Source organism: Oncorhynchus mykiss, unplaced genomic scaffold (assembly GCF_013265735.2).
Source record: "Oncorhynchus mykiss isolate Arlee unplaced genomic scaffold, USDA_OmykA_1.1 un_scaffold_169, whole genome shotgun sequence".
In the NCBI taxonomy this organism is placed as follows: domain Eukaryota; kingdom Metazoa; phylum Chordata; class Actinopteri; order Salmoniformes; family Salmonidae; genus Oncorhynchus; species Oncorhynchus mykiss.
In genome coordinates, this window is record NW_023493669.1 from 897,501 (window position 1) to 917,299 (window position 19,799).

The window sequence follows — 19,799 nt, forward strand, 5'->3', positions numbered from 1 at the left end:
CTGCTGACTGATATTATAGCAGTATAAAGAGATAGAGAAGTCTTCTCAGTAGTCTGCATGGTGGGAGCTGCTGACTGATATTATAGCAGTATAAAGAGATAGAGAAGTCTTCTCAGTAGTCTGCATGATGGGAGCTGCTGACTGATATTATAGCAGTATAAAGAGATAGAGAAGTCTTCTCAGTAGTCTGCATGGTGGGAGCTGCTGACTGATATTATAGCAGTATAAAGAGATAGAGAAGTCTTCTCAGTAGTCTGCATGGTGGGAGCTGCTGACTGATATTATAGCAGTATAAAGAGATAGAGAAGTCTTCTCAGTAGTCTGCATGGTGGGAGCTGCTGACTGATATTATAGCAGTATAAAGAGATAGAGAAGTCTTCTCAGTAGTCTGCATGGTGGGAGCTGCTGACTGATATTATAGCAGTATAAAGAGATAGAGAAGTCTTCTCAGTAGTCTGCATGGTGGGAGCTGCTGACTGATATTATAGCAGTATAAAGAGATAGAGAAGTCTTCTCAGTAGTCTGCATGGTGGGAGCTGCTGACTGATATTATAGCAGTATAAAGAGATAGAGAAGTCTTCTCAGTAGTCTGCATGGTGGGAGCTGCTGACTGATATTATAGCAGTATAAAGAGATAGAGAAGTCTTCTCAGTAGTCTGCATGGTGGGAGCTGCTGACTGATATTATAGCAGTATAAAGAGATAGAGAAGTCTTCTCAGTAGTCTGCATGGTGGGAGCTGCTGACAGATATTATAGCAGTATAAAGAGATAGAGAAGTCTTCTCAGTAGTCTGCATGGTGGGAGCTGCTGACTGATATTATAGCAGTATAAAGAGATAGAGAAGTCTTCTCAGTAGTCTGCATGGTGGGAGCTGCTGACTGATATTATAGCAGTATAAAGAGATAGAGAAGTCTTCTCGGTAGTCTGCATGATGGGAGCTGCTGACTGATATTATAGCAGTATAAAGAGATAGAGAAGTCTTCTCAGTAGTCTGCATGGTGGGAGCTGCTGACTGATATTATAGCAGTATAAAGAGATAGAGAAGTCTTCTCAGTAGTCTGCATGGTGGGAGCTGCTGACTGATATTATAGCAGTATAAAGAGATAGAGAAGTCTTCCCAGTAGTCTGCATGGTGGGAGCTGCTGACTGATATTATAGCAGTATAAAGAGATAGAGAAGTCTTCCCAGTAGTCTGCATGGTGGGAGCTGCTGACTGATATTATAGCAGTATAAAGAGATAGAGAAGTCTTCCCAGTAGTCTGCATAGTGGGAGCTGCTGACTGATATTATAGCAGTATAAAGAGATAGAGAAGTCTTCCCAGTAGTCTGCATGGTGGGAGCTGCTGACTGATATTATAGGTGTGCTTGTCACTTCTGCTAGGCAATTAGCAATTAGTGACAGTACTCCAGTCCCCTCTCTGTTCTCATCAAATAGTGACAGTACTCCAGTCCCCTCTGTGTTCTCATCAATTAGTGACAGTACTCCAGTCCCCTCTGTGTTCTCAACAATTAGTGACAGTACTCCAGTCCCCTCTGTGTTCTCATCAATTAGTGACAGTACTCCAGTCCCCTCTGTGTTCTCATCAAATAGTGACAGTACTCCAGTCCCCTCTGTGTTTTCATCAATTAGTGACAGTACTCCAGTCCCCTCTGTGTTCTCATCAATTAGTGACAGTACTCCAGTTCCCTCTGTGTTCTCATCAATTAGTGACAGTACTCCAGTCCCCTCTGTGTTCTCAACAATTAGTGACAGTACTTCAGTCCCCTCTGTGTTCTCAACAATTAGTGACAGTACTCCAGTCCCCTCTGTGTTCTCAACAATTAGTGACAGTACTCCAGTCCCCTCTGTGTTCTCAACAATTAGTGACAGTACTTCAGTCCCCTCTGTGTTCTCATCAAATAGTGACAGTACTCCAGTCCCCTCTGTGTTTTCATCAATTAGTGACAGTACTCCAGTCCCCTCTGTGTTCTCATCAATTAGTGACAGTACTCCAGTCCCCTCTGTGTTCTCAACAATTAGTGACAGTACTTCAGTCCCCTCTGTGTTCTCATCAATTAGTGACAGTACTCCAGTCCCCTCTGTGTTTTCATCAATTAGTGACAGTACTTCAGTCCCCTCTGTGTTCTCATCAATTAGTGACAGTACTTCAGTCCCCTCTGTGTTCTCATCAAATAGTGACAGTACTCCAGTCCCCTCTGTGTTTTCATCAATTAGTGACAGTACTCCAGTCCCCTCTGTGTTCTCAACAATAAAAGAAACATCCTGTTTTCAGGACCCTGTCTTTCAAAAGATAATCCAAATAACTTCACAGATCTTCATTGTAAAGGGTTAAACACCGTTTCCAATGCTTGTTCAATGAACCATAAACAATTAATGAACATGCACCTGTGGAACGGTCGTTAAGAAACTAACAGCTTACAGACGGTTGGCAATTAAGTTCACAGTTATGAGAACTTAGGACACTAAAGAGGCCTTTCTACTGACTCTGAAAAACACCAAAAGAAAGATGCCCAGGGTCCCTGCTCATCTGCGTGAACGTGCCTTGGGCATGCTGCAAGGTGTCATGAGGACTGCAGATGTGGCCAGGGCAATAAATTGCAATGTCCGTACTGTGAGATGTCTAAGACAGCGCTACAGGGAGACCGGACGGACAGCTGATCGTCCTCGCAGTGGCAGACCACATGTAACAACACCTGCACAGGATCGGTACATCCGAACATCCCACCTGCGGGACAGGTACAGGATGGCAACAACAACTGCCCGAGTTACACCAGGAACGCACAATCCCCCCATCAGTGCTCAGACTGTCCGCAATAGGCTGAGAGAGGCTTGACTGAGGACTTGTAGGCCTGTTGTAAGGCAGGTCCTCACCAGACATCACCGGCAACAACGTCGCCTATGGGGACAAACCCACAGTTGCTGGACCAGACAGGACTGGCAAAAAGTGCTCTTCAACTGACGAGTCACGGTTTTGTCTCACCAGGGGTGATAGTCGGATTCGCGTGTATTTTCGAAGGAATGAGCATTGCACCGAGGCCTGTACTCTGGAGCGGGATCGATTTGGAGGTGGAGGGTTCGTCATGGTCTGGGGCGGTGTGTCACAGCATCATCGGACTGAGCTTGTTGTCATTGCAGGTAATCTCAACGCTGTGCGTTACAGGGAAGACATCCTCCTCCCTCATGTGGTACCCTTCCTGCAGGCTCATCCTGACATGACCCTCCAGCATGACAATGCCACCAGCAATACTGCTCGTTCTGTGCATGATTTCCTGCAAGACAGGAATGTCAGTGTTCTGCCGTGGCCAGCGAAAAGCCCCGATCTCAATCCCATTGAGCATGTCTGGGACCTGTTGGATCGGAGGGTGAGGGCTAGGGCCATTCCGCCCAAAAATGTCTGGGAACTTGCAGGTGCCTTGGTGGAATAGTGGGGTAACATCTCACAGCAAGAACTGGCAAATCTGGTGCAGTCCATGAGGAGGAGATGCACTGCAGTACTTAATGCAGCTGGTGGCCACACCAGATACTGACTGTTACTTTTGATTTTGACCCCCCCCCCCCTTTGTTCAGGGACACATTATTCCATTTCTGTTAGTCACATGTCTGTGGAACTTGTTCAGTTTATGTCTCAGTTGTTGAATCTTGTTACGTTCATAGAAATATTTACACGTGTTAAGTTTGCTGAAAATAAACCCAGTTGACAGTGAGAGGACGTTTAGTTACTGGAGGGAGTCTCCACTCTCTCTCGGTATGGAATCTTCCTGCTGCACCGGTGACCCGGGACAGAATCCTGCCGGTAGTATTCTAGTTCTAGAACCATGAGAGAATCTGTCCCAGATGTAACACCCTATCCCCTGCGTCTGCCTCCTAGCCCACAGGGCTGTGGTCTAAAGTAGTGCACTAGAAAGGGAGGTTGAACTCTGGACAGGTTCCTGTGTTGTCCCCTGTCAGTCCATGTGGTGAAACTCCCCCCTCATCAACAGTCACGGTGTTCAATGGACGACAAAGGGGAGGTTGAACTCCGGGTGGGTCCAGTGTTAACCCTGTCATCCATGTGGTGATTTTTAAAGTCTAAAATATAAAGTATCTAACTGCCTCTATGCTGTATGAGCCCTTATGCTGAGTCTCAGAATGGGTCCTAAATGGCCCCCTATTCCCTCTGTAGTGCCCCCTATTCCCTCTGTAGTGTCCCCTATTCCCTATGTAGTGCCCCCTATTCCCTCTCTAGTGCCCCCTATTCCCTATGTAGTGCCCCCTATTCCCTCTGTAGTGTCCCCTATTCCCTCTGTAGTGTCCCCTATTCCCTCTGTAGTGTCCCCTATTCCCTCTGTAGTGTCCCCTATTCCCTCTGTAGTGTCCCCTATTCCCTCTGTAGTGCCCTCTATTCCCTCTGTAGTGTCCCCTTTTCCCTCTGTAGTGCCCTCTATTCCCTCTGTAGTGTCCCCTATTCCCTCTGTAGTGCCCCCTATTCCCTCTGTAGTGTCCTCTATTCCCTCTGTAGTGCCCTCTATTCCCTCTGTAGTGCCCTCTATTCCCTCTGTAGTGTCCCCTATTCCCTCTGTAGTGCCTTCTATTCCCTCTGTAGTGCCCTGTATTCCCTCTGTAGTGTCCCCAGGGGTAGTGCTCTACATGGGGGAATAGGGGTCCATTTGGAACACAGTCTGAGACTGATGCCCCAGTGTGTGTTAACTCTGTACTGAGTCCTGGTGCGTTGAACGTAACCTTGCTAAATGTTCCTAAACGTTGCTCGGTGCTGAACGTTCTTGATCGTTTTATAACCCTGCTAAATGTTCCTGAACATTATAACTCTGCTGAACCTGAACGTAGCTTTGTGCTGAATGTCCTGAACGTTATAACTCTGCTGAATCTGAACGTAGCTCTGTGTTGAATGTCTGGAACGTTGCTTCATGCTGAACGTTCCTGAACGTTATAACTCTGCTCAACGTTCCTGAACGTTATAACTCTGCTCAACGTTCCTGAACGTTATAACTCTGCTCAACGTTCCTGAACGTTATAACTGCTGGACGTTCCTGAACGTTATAACTCTGCTGAACGTTATAACTCTGCTCAACGTTCCTGAACGTTATAACTCTGCTGAACGTTCCTGAACGTTATAACTCTTCTCAACGTTCCTGAGCGTTATAACTCTGCTGAACGTTCCTGAACGTTATAACTCTGCTGAATGTTCCTGAACGTTATAACTCTGATGAACGTTTCTGAGCGTTATAACTCTGCTGAACGTCCCTGAACGTTGCTCCGTGCTGAACGTTCCTGATTGTTATAACTTTGCTCAATGTTCTTGAAAGTTCTAACGCTGCTGAACGTTATAACCCTGCTGAACGTTCCTGAACGTTGCTCCGTGCTGAACACAGCCCAGTCTTCCTCCTGCTGCAGTGTATTCTCTTGTTGTCATGTCAACCCCCCTTAACCCCTGACCCTGCTATGTCTGTTGAGCACTCTTCTTTCCTCTTCATCTTTCTGTGCCTTGGCTGTGTTTTATCTGCTATAAATTATAAAGTATTTGTTTTTATTTTAAAGTCATGTGATTTTCCCATACAGTATAACTCTAACCCATACAATGTAACCCTGACCCATACAACGTAACTCTAACCCATACAATGTAGCCCTGACCCATACAACGTAACTCTAACCCATACAATGTAGCCCTGACCCATACAACGTAACTCTAACCCATACAATGTAGCCCTGACCCATACAATGTAACTCTAACCCACACAATATAACTCTAGCCCATACAATGTAGCTCTGACCCATACATTGTAACCCTGACCCATACAACGTAGCTCTAACCCATACAATGTAACTCTAACCCATACAATGTTCCCCTGACCCATACAATGTAACTCTAACCCATACAATGTAACTCTAACCCATACAATGTAACTCTAACCCATACAATGTAGCCCTGACCCATACAATGTAACTCTAACCCATACAATGTAGCCCTGACCCATACAATTTAACTCTAACCCATACAATGTAGCCCTGACCCATACGATGTAACTCTAACCCATACAATGTAGCCCTGACCCCGTAAAGCCGATATAGTATCCGGAGTAGTGATATGATATAGAATCCATACGTCCTGATCCATAAAGGAGTCATCCTGTTTTCCTCACGTTAACGATGACGACGATCCTTCAGCCAGTGGAATCACGGGCCCTGGATTCTACAGCATAACGCTGATTAATAACTATAGTGATATGATATAGAATCCATACGTCCTGATCCATAAAGGAGGCATCCTGTTTTCCTCACGTTAACGACGATCCTGATTAATAACTATATTGACGTGTATTTTTCTGCTCTTTGGGAAGAAAGGGTTTTAAAGTGTGGCTGTGAATAAATGAGGAGTGAAGATGGTGGGAGGTTGAGCTGATGTCGTTGAGGTTATGCTTGGTTAAATAAAGTAGCGGTTGATTTGAGGTTGTAATATGTTGTATGGGATCTGCTGTGTTGAGGTTATGGTTGGTTAAATAAAGTAGTGGTTGATTTGAGGTTGTAATATGTTGTATGGGATCTGCTGTGTTGAGGTTATGGTTGGTTAAATAAAGTAGTGGTTGATTTGAGGTTGTAATATGGCTGTGTTGGGATCGGCTGTGTTGATCCGTTGCTGTACAGATGTGCTCAGAATAAATGTTTTATTAAACCCCCATGTCTCCTATCTCTTTATTAAACCCTCATGTCTCCTATCTCTTTATTAAACCCTCATGTCTCCTATCTCTTTATTAAACCCTCATGTCTCCTATCTCTTTATTAAACCCTCATGTCTCCTATCTCTTTATTAAACCCTCATGTCTCCTATCTCTTTATTAAACCCTCATGTCTCCTATCTCTTTATTAAACCCTCATGTCTCCTATCTCTTTATTAAACCCTCATGTTTCCATGTCTCCTATCTCTTTATTAAACCCTCATGTCTCCTATCTCTTTATTAAACCCTCATGTCTCCATGTCTCCTATCTCTTTATTAAACCCTCATGTCTCCATGTCTCATATATCTTTATTAAACCCTCATGTCTCCTATCTCTTTATTAAACCCTCATGTCTCCATGTCTCCTATCTCTTTATTAAACCCTCATGTCTCCATGTCTCCTATCTCTTTATTAAACCCTCATGTCTCCTATCTCTTTATTAAACCCTCATGTCTCCATGTCTCCTATCTCTTTATTAAACCCTCATGTCTCCTATCTCTTTATTAAACCCTCATGTCTCCATGTCTCCTATCTCTTTATTAAACCCTCATGTCTCCTATCTCTTTATTAAACCCTCATGTCTCCTATCTCTTTATTAAACCCTCATGTCTCCATGTCTCCTATCTCTTTATTAAACCCTCATGTCTCCTATCTCTTTATTAAACCCTCATGTTTCCATGTCTCCTATCTCTTTATTAAACCCTCATGTCTCCATGTCTCCTATCTCTTTATTAAACCCTCATGTTTCCATGTCTCCTATCTCTTTATTAAACCCTCATGTTTCCATGTCTCCTCTCGCTTTATTAAACCCTCATGTCTCCATGTCTCCTATCTCTTTATTAAACCCTCATGTCTCCTATCTCTTTATTAAACCCTCATGTCTCCTATCTCTTTATTAAACCCTCATGTCTCCTATCTCTTTATTAAACCCTCATGTCTCCATGTCTCCTATCTCTTTATTAAACCCTCATGTCTCCTATCTCTTTATTAAACCCTCATGTTTCCATGTCTCCTATCTCTTTATTAAACCCTCATGTTTCCATGTCTCCTATCTCTTTATTAAACCCTCATGTCTCCATGTCTCCTATCTCTTTATTAAACCCTCATGTTTCCATGTCTCCTATCTCTTTATTAAACCCTCATGTTTCCATGTCTCCTATCTCTTTATTAAACCCTCATGTTTCCATGTCTCCTCTCTCTTTATTAAACCCTCATGTCTCCTATCTCTTTATTAAACCCTCATGTATCCTATCTCTTTATTAAACCCTCATGTCTCCATGTCTCCTCTCTCTTTATTAAACCCTCATGTCTCCTATCTCTTTATTAAACCCTCATGTCTCCTATCTCTTTATTAAACCCTCATGTCTCCAATCTCTTTATTAAACCCTCATGTTTCCATGTCTCCTCTCGCTTCATTAAACCCTCATGTCTCCAATCTCTTTATTAAACCCTCATGTCTCCTATCTCTTTATTAAACCCTCATGTCTCCATGTCTCCTATCTCTTTATTAAACACTCATGTTTCCATGTCTCCAATCTCTTTATTAAACCCTCATGTCTCCATGTCTCCAATCTCTTTATTAAACCCTCATGTCTCCTATCTCTTTATTAAACCCTCATGTCTCCAATCTCTTTATTAAACCCTCATGTTTCCATGTCTCCTATCTCTTTATTAAACCCTCATGTCTCCTATCTCTTTATTAAACCCTCATGTTTCCATGTCTCCTATCTCTTTATTAAACCCTCATGTCTCCTATCTCTTTATTAAACCCTCATGTCTCCATGTCTCCTATCTCTTTATTAAACCCTCATGTTTCCATGTCTCCTATCTCTTTATTAAACCCTCATGTCTCCATGTCTCCTATCTCTTTATTAAACCCTCATGTTTCCATGTCTCCTATCTCTTTATTAAACCATCATGTTTCCATGTCTCCTATCTCTTTATTAAACCCTCATGTCTCCATGTCTCCTATCTCTTTATTAAACCCTTATGTCTCCATGTCTCCTCTCTCTTTATTAAACCCTCATGTCTCCTCTCTCTTTATTAAACCCTCATGTCTCCTATCTCTTTATTAAACCCTCATGTTTCCATGTCTCCTATCTCTTTATTAAACCCTCATGTCTCCTATCTCTTTATTAAACCCTCATGTCTCCATGTCTCCTATCTCTTTATTAAACCCTCATGTCTCCTATCTCTTTATTAAACCCTCATGTCTCCTATCTCTTTATTAAACCCTCATGTCTCCATGTCTCCTATCTCTTTATTAAACCCTCATGTCTCCTATCTCTTTATTAAACCCTCATGTCTCCTATCTCTTTATTAAACCCTCATGTCTCCTATCTCTTTATTAAACCCTCATGTTTCCATGTCTCCTATCTCTTTATTAAACCCTCATGTCTCCTCTCTCTTTATTAAACCCTCATGTCTCCATGTCTCATATCTCTTTATTAAACCCTCATGTCTCCTATCTCTTTATTAAACCCTCATGTCTCCATGTCTCCTATCTCTTTATTAAACCCTCATGTCTCCTATCTCTTTATTAAACCCTCATGTCTCCTATCTCTTTATTAAACCCTCATGTCTCCTATCTCTTTATTAAACCCTCATGTTTCCATGTCTCCTATCTCTTTATTAAACCCTCATGTTTCCATGTCTCCTATCTCTTTATTAAACCCTCATGTCTCCTATCTCTTTATTAAACCCTCATGTCTCCATGTCTCCTATCTCTTTATTAAACCCTCATGTTTCCATGTCTCCTCTCTCTTTATTAAACCCTCATGTCTCCATGTCTCCTATCTCTTTATTAAACCCTCATGTCTCCTATCTCTTTATTAAACCCTCATGTCTCCTATCTCTTTATTAAACCCTCATGTCTCCTATCTCTTTATTAAACCCTCATGTTTCCATGTCTCCTATCTCTTTATTAAACCTTCATGTTTCCATGTCTCCTATCTCTTTATTAAACCCTCATGTTTCCATGTCTCCTATCTCTTTATTAAACCCTCATGTTTCCATGTCTCCTATCTCTTTATTAAACCCTCATGTCTCCATGTCTCCTATCTCTTTATTAAATCCTCATGTCTCCATGTCTCCTATCTCTTTATTAAACCCTAATGTCTCCTCTCTCTTTATTAAACCCTCATGTCTCCTATCTCTTTATTAAACCCTCATGTCTCCATGTCTCCTATCTCTTTATTAAACCCTCATGTCTCCTATCTCTTTATTAAACCCTCATGTTTCCATGTCTCCTATCTCTTTATTAAACCCTCATGTCTCCATGTCTCCTATCTCTTTATTAAACCCTCATGTCTCCATGTCTCCTATCTCTTTATTAAACCCTCATGTCTCATATCTCTTTATTAAACCCTCATGTCTCCTATCTCTTTATTAAACCCTCATGTTTCCATGTCTCCAATCTCTTTATTAAACCCTCATGTCTCCTATCTCTTTATTAAACCCTCATGTCTCCATGTCTCCTATCTCTTTATTAAACCCTCATGTCTCCTATCTCTTTATTAAACCCTCATGTTTCCATGTCTCCTATCTCTTTATTAAACCCTCATGTCTCCATGTCTCCTATCTCTTTATTAAACCTTCATGTTTCCATGTCTCCTATCTCTTTATTAAACCCTCATGTCTCCATGTCTCCTATCTCTTTATTAAACCCTCATGTTTCCATGTCTCCTATCTCTTTATTAAACCCTCATGTCTCCATGTCTCCTATCTCTTTATTAAACCCTCATGTCTCCTATCTCTTTATTAAACCCTCATGTTTCCATGTCTCCTATCTCTTTATTAAACCCTCATGTTTCCATGTCTCCTATCTCTTTATTAAACCCTCATGTCTCCATGTCTCCTATCTCTTTATTAAACTCTCATGTCTCCATGTCTCCTATCTCTTTATTAAACCCTCATGTCTCCATGTCTCCTATCTCTTTATTAAACCCTCATGTTTCCATGTCTCCTATCTCTTTATTAAACCCTCATGTCTCCTATCTCTTTATTAAACCCTCATGTCTCCATGTCTCCTATCTCTTTATTAAACCCTCATGTCTCCAATCTCTTTATTAAACCCTCATGTTTCCATGTCTCCTCTCTCTTTATTAAACCCTCATGTCTCCATGTCTCCTATCTCTTTATTAAACCCTCATGTCTCCATGTCTCCTATCTCTTTATTAAACCCTCATGTTTCCATGTCTCCTATCTCTTTATTAAACCCTCATGTCTCCATGTCTCCTATCTCTTTATTAAACCCTCATGTCTCCTATCTCTTTATTAAACCCTCATGTCTCCATGTCTCCTATCTCTTTATTAAACCCTCATGTCTCCTATCTCTTTATTAAACCCTCATGTCTCCATGTCTCCTATCTCTTTATCAAACCCTCATGTTTCCATGTCTCCTATCTCTTTATTAAACCCTCATGTCTCCATGTCTCCTATCTCTTTATAAAACCCTCATGTCTCCATGTCTCCTATCTCTTTATTAAACCCTCATGTCTCCATGTCTCCTATCTCTTTATTAAACCCTCATGTCTCCATGTCTCCTCTCTCTTTATTAAACCCTCATGTCTCCTATCTCTTTATTAAACCCTCATGTTTCCATGTCTCCTATCTCTTTATTAAACCCTCATGTTTCCATGTCTCCTCTCTCTTTATTAAACCCTCATGTCTCCTATCTCTTTATTAAACCCTCATGTCTCCATGTCTCCTATCTCTTTATTAAACCCTCATGTTTCCATGTCTCCTATCTCTTTATTAAACCCTCATGTCTCCTATCTCTTTATTAAACCCTCATGTCTCCATGTCTCCTATCTCTTTATCAAACCCTCATGTTTCCATGTCTCCTATCTCTTTATTAAACCCTCATGTCTCCATGTCTCCTCTCTCTTTATTAAACCCTCATGTCTCCTATCTCTTTATTAAACCCTCATGTTTCCATGTCTCCTATCTCTTTATTAAACCCTCATGTCTCCAATCTCTTTATTAAACCCTCATGTTTCCATGTCTCCTATCTCTTTATTAAACCCTCATGTCTCCATGTCTCCAATCTCTTTATTAAACCCTCATGTTTCCATGTCTCCTATCTCTTTATTAAACCCTCATGTCTCCATGTCTCCTATCTCTTTATTAAACCCTCATGTCTCCTCTCTCTTTATTAAACCCTCATGTCTCCATGTCTCCTATCTCTTTATTAAACCCTCATGTCTCCATGTCTCCTATCTCTTTATTAAACCCTCATGTCTCCTCTCTCTTTATTAAACCCTCATGTTTCCATGTCTCCTATCTCTTTATTAAACCCTCATGTCTCCTATCTCTTTATTAAACCCTCATGTCTCCATGTCTCCTATCTCTTTATTAAACCCTCATGTCTCCATATCTCCAATCTCTTTATTAAACCCTCATGTCTCCTATCTCTTTATTAAACCCTCATGTTTCCATGTCTCCTATCTCTTTATTAAACCCTCATGTCTCCTATCTCTTTATTAAACCCTCATGTTTCCATGTCTCCTATCTCTTTATTAAACCCTCATGTCTCCATGTCTCCTCTCTCTTTATTAAACCCTCATGTCTCCTATCTCTTTATTAAACCCTCATGTTTCCTATCTCTTTATTAAACCCTCATGTCTCCTATCTCTTTATTAAACCCTCATGTCTCCTATCTCTTTATTAAACCCTCATGTCTCCATGTCTCCTATCTCTTTATTAAACCCTCATGTCTCCATGTCTCCTATCTCTTTATTAAACCCTCATGTCTCCTATCTCTTTATTAAACCCTCATGTCTCCATGTCTCCTATCTCTTTATTAAACCCTCATGTTTCCATGTCTCCTATCTCTTTATTAAACCCTCATGTTTCCATGTCTCCTATCTCTTTATTAAACCCTCATGTCTCCTATCTCTTTATTAAACCCTCATGTCTCCATGTCTCCTATCTCTTTATTAAACCCTCATGTCTCCATGTCTCCTATCTCTTTATTAAACCCTCATGTCTCCATGTCTCCTATCTCTTTATTAAACCCTCATGTCTCCTATCTCTTTATTAAACCCTCATGTTTCCATGTCTCCTATCTCTTTATTAAACCCTCATGTTTCCATGTCTCCTATCTCTTTATTAAACCCTCATGTTTCCATGTCTCCTATCTCTTTATTAAACCCTCATGTCTCCTATCTCTTTATTAAACCCTCATGTCTCCATGTCTCCTATCTCTTTATTAAACCCTCATGTTTCCATGTCTCCTATCTCTTTATTAAACCCTCATGTCTCCTATCTCTTTATTAAACCCTCATGTCTCCATGTCTCCTATCTCTTTATTAAACCCTCATGTCTCCATGTCTCCTATCTCTTTATTAAACCCTCATGTCTCATATCTCTTTATTAAACCCTCATGTCTCCTATCTCTTTATTAAACCCTCATGTTTCCATGTCTCCTCTCTCTTTATTAAACCCTCATGTCTCCTATCTCTTTATTAAACCCTCATGTCTCCAATCTCTTTATTAAACCCTCATGTTTCCATGTCTCCTATCTCTTTATTAAACCCTCATGTCTCCTCTCTCTTTATTAAACCCTCATGTCTCCATGTCTCCTATCTCTTTATTAAACCCTCATGTTTCCATGTCTCCTATCTCTTTATTAAACCCTCATGTCTCCATGTCTCCTATCTCTTTATTAAACCCTCATGTCTCCTATCTCTTTATTAAACCCTCATGTCTCCATGTCTCCTATCTCTTTATTAAACCCTCATGTCTCCAATCTCTTTATTAAACCCTCATGTCTCCTATCTCTTTATTAAACCCTCATGTCTCCATGTCTCCTATCTCTTTATTAAACACTCATGTTTCCATGTCTCCAATCTCTTTATTAAACCCTCATGTCTCCATGTCTCCAATCTCTTTATTAAACCCTCATGTCTCCTATCTCTTTATTAAACCCTCATGTCTCCAATCTCTTTATTAAACCCTCATGTTTCCATGTCTCCTATCTCTTTATTAAACCCTCATGTCTCCTATCTCTTTATTAAACCCTCATGTTTCCATGTCTCCTTTCTCTTTATTAAACCCTCATGTCTCCTATCTCTTTATTAAACCCTCATGTCTCCATGTCTCCTATCTCTTTATTAAACCCTCATGTTTCCATGTCTCCTATCTCTTTATTAAACCCTCATGTCTCCATGTCTCCTATCTCTTTATTAAACCCTCATGTTTCCATGTCTCCTATCTCTTTATTAAACCATCATGTTTTCATGTCTCCTATCTCTTTATTAAACCCTCATGTCTCCATGTCTCCTATCTCTTTATTAAACCCTTATGTCTCCATGTCTCCTCTCTCTTTATTAAACCCTCATGTCTCCTCTCTCTTTATTAAACCCTCATGTCTCCTATCTCTTTATTAAACCCTCATGTTTCCATGTCTCCTATCTCTTTATTAAACCCTCATGTCTCCTATCTCTTTATTAAACCCTCATGTCTCCATGTCTCCTATCTCTTTATTAAACCCTCATGTCTCCTATCTCTTTATTAAACCCTCATGTCTCCTATCTCTTTATTAAACCCTCATGTCTCCATGTCTCCTATCTCTTTATTAAACCCTCATGTCTCCTATCTCTTTATTAAACCCTCATGTCTCCTATCTCTTTATTAAACCCTCATGTCTCCATGTCTCCTATCTCTTTTTAAACCCTCATGTTTCCATGTCTCCTATCTCTTTATTAAACCCTCATGTCTCCATGTCTCCTATCTCTTTATTAAACCCTCATGTCTCCTATCTCTTTATTAAACCCTCATGTCTCCATGTCTCCTATCTCTTTATTAAACCCTCATGTCTCCAATCTCTTTATTAAACCCTCATGTTTCCATGTCTCCTCTCTCTTTATTAAACCCTCATGTTTCCATGTCTCCTATCTCTTTATTAAACCCTCATGTCTCCATGTCTCCTATCTCTTTATTAAACCCTCATGTCTCCATGTCTCCTATCTCTTTATTAAACCCTCATGTTTCCATGTCTCCTATCTCTTTATTAAACCCTCATGTCTCCATGTCTCCTATCTCTTTATTAAACCCTCATGTCTCCTATCTCTTTATTAAACCCTCATGTCTCCATGTCTCCTATCTCTTTATTAAACCCTCATGTCTCCTATCTCTTTATTAAACCCTCATGTCTCCATGTCTCCTATCTCTTTATCAAACCCTCATGTTTCCATGTCTCCTATCTCTTTATTAAACCCTCATGTCTCCATGTCTCCTATCTCTTTATTAAACCCTCATGTCTCCATGTCTCCTATCTCTTTATTAAACCCTCATGTCTCCATGTCTCCTATCTCTTTATTAAACCCTCATGTCTCCATGTCTCCTCTCTCTTTATTAAACCCTCATGTCTCCTATCTCTTTATTAAACCCTCATGTTTCCATGTCTCCTATCTCTTTATTAAACCCTCATGTTTCCATGTCTCCTCTCTCTTTATTAAACCCTCATGTCTCCTATCTCTTTATTAAACCCTCATGTCTCCATGTCTCCTATCTCTTTATTAAACCCTCATGTTTCCATGTCTCCTATCTCTTTATTAAACCCTCATGTCTCCTATCTCTTTATTAAACCCTCATGTCTCCATGTCTCCTATCTCTTTATCAAACCCTCATGTTTCCATGTCTCCTATCTCTTTATTAAACCCTCATGTCTCCATGTCTCCTCTCTCTTTATTAAACCCTCATGTCTCCTATCTCTTTATTAAACCCTCATGTTTCCATGTCTCCTATCTCTTTATTAAACCCTCATGTCTCCAATCTCTTTATTAAACCCTCATGTTTCCATGTCTCCTATCTCTTTATTAAACCCTCATGTCTCCATGTCTCCAATCTCTTTATTAAACCCTCATGTTTCCATGTCTCCTATCTCTTTATTAAACCCTCATGTCTCCATGTCTCCTATCTCTTTATTAAACCCTCATGTCTCCTCTCTCTTTATTAAACCCTCATGTCTCCATGTCTCCTATCTCTTTATTAAACCCTCATGTCTCCATGTCTCCTATCTCTTTATTAAACCCTCATGTCTCCTCTCTCTTTATTAAACCCTCATGTTTCCATGTCTCCTATCTCTTTATTAAACCCTCATGTCTCCTATCTCTTTATTAAACCCTCATGTCTCCATGTCTCCTATCTCTTTATTAAACCCTCATGTCTCCATGTCTCCTATCTCTTTATTAAACCCTCATGTCTCCTATCTCTTTATTAAACCCTCATGTTTCCATGTCTCCTATCTCTTTATTAAACCCTCATGTCTCCTATCTCTTTATTAAACCCTCATGTTTCCATGTCTCCTATCTCTTTATTAAACCCTCATGTCTCCTCTCTCTTTATTAAACCCTCATGTCTCCTATCTCTTTATTAAACCCTCATGTTTCCTATCTCTTTATTAAACCCTCATGTCTCCTATCTCTTTATTAAACCCTCATGTCTCCTATCTCTTTATTAAACCCTCATGTCTCCATGTCTCCTATCTCTTTATTAAACCCTCATGTCTCCATGTCTCCTATCTCTTTATTAAACCCTCATGTCTCCTATCTCTTTATTAAACCCTCATGTCTCCATGTCTCCTATCTCTTTATTAAACCCTCATGTTTCCATGTCTCCTATCTCTTTATTAAACCCTCATGTTTCCATGTCTCCTATCTCTTTATTAAACCCTCATGTCTCCTATCTCTTTATTAAACCCTCATGTCTCCATGTCTCCTATCTCTTTATTAAACCCTCATGTCTCCATGTCTCCTATCTCTTTATTAAACCCTCATGTCTCCATGTCTCCTATCTCTTTATTAAACCCTCATGTCTCCTATCTCTTTATTAAACCCTCATGTTTCCATGTCTCCTATCTCTTTATTAAACCCTCATGTTTCCATGTCTCCTATCTCTTTATTAAACCCTCATGTTTCCATGTCTCCTATCTCTTTATTAAACCCTCATGTCTCCTATCTCTTTATTAAACCCTCATGTCTCCATGTCTCCTATCTCTTTATTAAACCCTCATGTTTCCATGTCTCCTATCTCTTTATTAAACCCTCATGTCTCCTATCTCTTTATTAAACCCTCATGTCTCCATGTCTCCTATCTCTTTATTAAACCCTCATGTCTCCATGTCTCCTATCTCTTTATTAAACCCTCATGTCTCATATCTCTTTATTAAACCCTCATGTCTCCTATCTCTTTATTAAACCCTCATGTTTCCATGTCTCCTCTCTCTTTATTAAACCCTCATGTCTCCTATCTCTTTATTAAACCCTCATGTCTCCAATCTCTTTATTAAACCCTCATGTTTCCATGTCTCCTATCTCTTTATTAAACCCTCATGTCTCCTCTCTCTTTATTAAACCCTCATGTCTCCATGTCTCCTATCTCTTTATTAAACCCTCATGTTTCCATGTCTCCTATCTCTTTATTAAACCCTCATGTCTCCATGTCTCCTATCTCTTTATTAAACCCTCATGTCTCCTATCTCTTTATTAAACCCTCATGTCTCCATGTCTCCTATCTCTTTATTAAACCCTCATGTCTCCAATCTCTTTATTAAACCCTCATGTCTCCTATCTCTTTATTAAACCCTCATGTCTCCATGTCTCCTATCTCTTTATTAAACACTCATGTTTCCATGTCTCCAATCTCTTTATTAAACCCTCATGTCTCCATGTCTCCAATCTCTTTATTAAACCCTCATGTCTCCTATCTCTTTATTAAACCCTCATGTCTCCAATCTCTTTATTAAACCCTCATGTTTCCATGTCTCCTATCTCTTTATTAAACCCTCATGTCTCCTATCTCTTTATTAAACCCTCATGTTTCCATGTCTCCTATCTCTTTATTAAACCCTCATGTCTCCTATCTCTTTATTAAACCCTCATGTCTCCATGTCTCCTATCTCTTTATTAAACCCTCATGTTTCCATGTCTCCTATCTCTTTATTAAACCCTCATGTCTCCATGTCTCCTATCTCTTTATTAAACCCTCATGTTTCCATGTCTCCTATCTCTTTATTAAACCATCATGTTTCCATGTCTCCTATCTCTTTAATAAACCCTCATGTCTCCATGTCTCCTATCTCTTTATTAAACCCTTATGTCTCCATGTCTCCTCTCTCTTTATTAAACCCTCATGTCTCCTCTCTCTTTATTAAACCCTCATGTCTCCTATCTCTTTATTAAACCCTCATGTTTCCATGTCTCCTATCTCTTTATTAAACCCTCATGTCTCCTATCTCTTTATTAAACCCTCATGTCTCCATGTCTCCTATCTCTTTATTAAACCCTCATGTCTCCTATCTCTTTATTAAACCCTCATGTCTCCTATCTCTTTATTAAACCCTCATGTCTCCATGTCTCCTATCTCTTTATTAAACCCTCATGTCTCCTATCTCTTTATTAAACCCTCATGTCTCCTATCTCTTTATTAAACCCTCATGTCTCCTATCTCTTTATTAAACCCTCATGTTTCCATGTCTCCTATCTCTTTATTAAACCCTCATGTCTCCTCTCTCTTTATTAAACCCTCATGTCTCCATGTCTCATATCTCTTTATTAAACCCTCATGTCTCCTATCTCTTTATTAAACCCTCATGTCTCCATGTCTCCTATCTCTTTATTAAACCCTCATGTCTCCTATCTCTTTATTAAACCCTCATGTCTCCTATCTCTTTATTAAACCCTCATGTCTCCTATCTCTTTATTAAACCCTCATGTTTCCATGTCTCCTATCTCTTTATTAAACCCTCATGTTTCCATGTCTCCTATCTCTTTATTAAACCCTCATGTCTCCTATCTCTTTATTAAACCCTCATGTCTCCATGTCTCCTATCTCTTTATTAAACCCTCATGTTTCCATGTCTCCTCTCTCTTTATTAAACCCTCATGTCTCCATGTCTCCTATCTCTTTATTAAACCCTCATGTCTCCTATCTCTTTATTAAACCCTCATGTCTCCTATCTCTTTATTAAACCCTCATGTCTCCTATATCTTTATTAAACCCTCATGTTTCCATGTCTCCTATCTCTTTATTAAACCCTCATGTTTCCATGTCTCCTATCTCTTTATTAAACCCTCATGTTTCCATGTCTCCTATCTCTTTATTAAACCCTCATGTTTCCATGTCTCCTATCTCTTTATTAAACCCTCATGTCTCCATGTCTCCTATCTCTTTATTAAATCCTCATGTCTCCATGTCTCCTATCTCTTTATTAAACCCTAATGTCTCCTCTCTCTTTATTAAACCCTCATGTCTCCTATCTCTTTATTAAATCCTCATGTCTCCATGTCTCCTATCTCTTTATTAAACCCTAATGTCTCCTCTCTCTTTATTAAACCCTCATGTCTCCTATCTCTTTATTAAACCCTCATGTTTCCATGTCTCCTATCTCTTTATTAAACCCTCATGTCTCCATGTCTCCTATCTCTTTATTAAACCCTCATGTCTCCATGTCTCCTATCTCTTTATTAAACCCTCATGTCTCCATGTCTCCTATCTCTTTATTAAACCCTCATGTCTCATATCTCTTTATTAAACCCTCATGTCTCCTATCTCTTTATTAAACCCTCATGTTTCCATGTCTCCAATCTCTTTATTAAACCCTCATGTCTCCTATCTCTTTATTAAACCCTCATGTCTCCATGTCTCCTATCTCTTTATTAAACCCTCATGTCTCCTATCTCTTTATTAAACCCTCATGTTTCCATGTCTCCTATCTCTTTATTAAACCCTCATGTCTCCATGTCTCCTATCTCTTTATTAAACCTTCATGTTTCCATGTCTCCTATCTCTTTATTAAACCCTCATGTCTCCATGTCTCCTATCTCTTTATTAAACCCTCATGTTTCCATGTCTCCTATCTCTTTATTAAACCCTCATGTCTCCATGTCTCCTATCTCTTTATTAAACCCTCATGTCTCCTATCTCTTTATTAAACCCTCATGTTTCCATGTCTCCTATCTCTTTATTAAACCCTCATGTTTCCATGTCTCCTATCTCTTTATTAAACCCTCATGTCTCCATGTCTCCTATCTCTTTATTAAACTCTCATGTCTCCATGTCTCCTATCTCTTTATTAAACCCT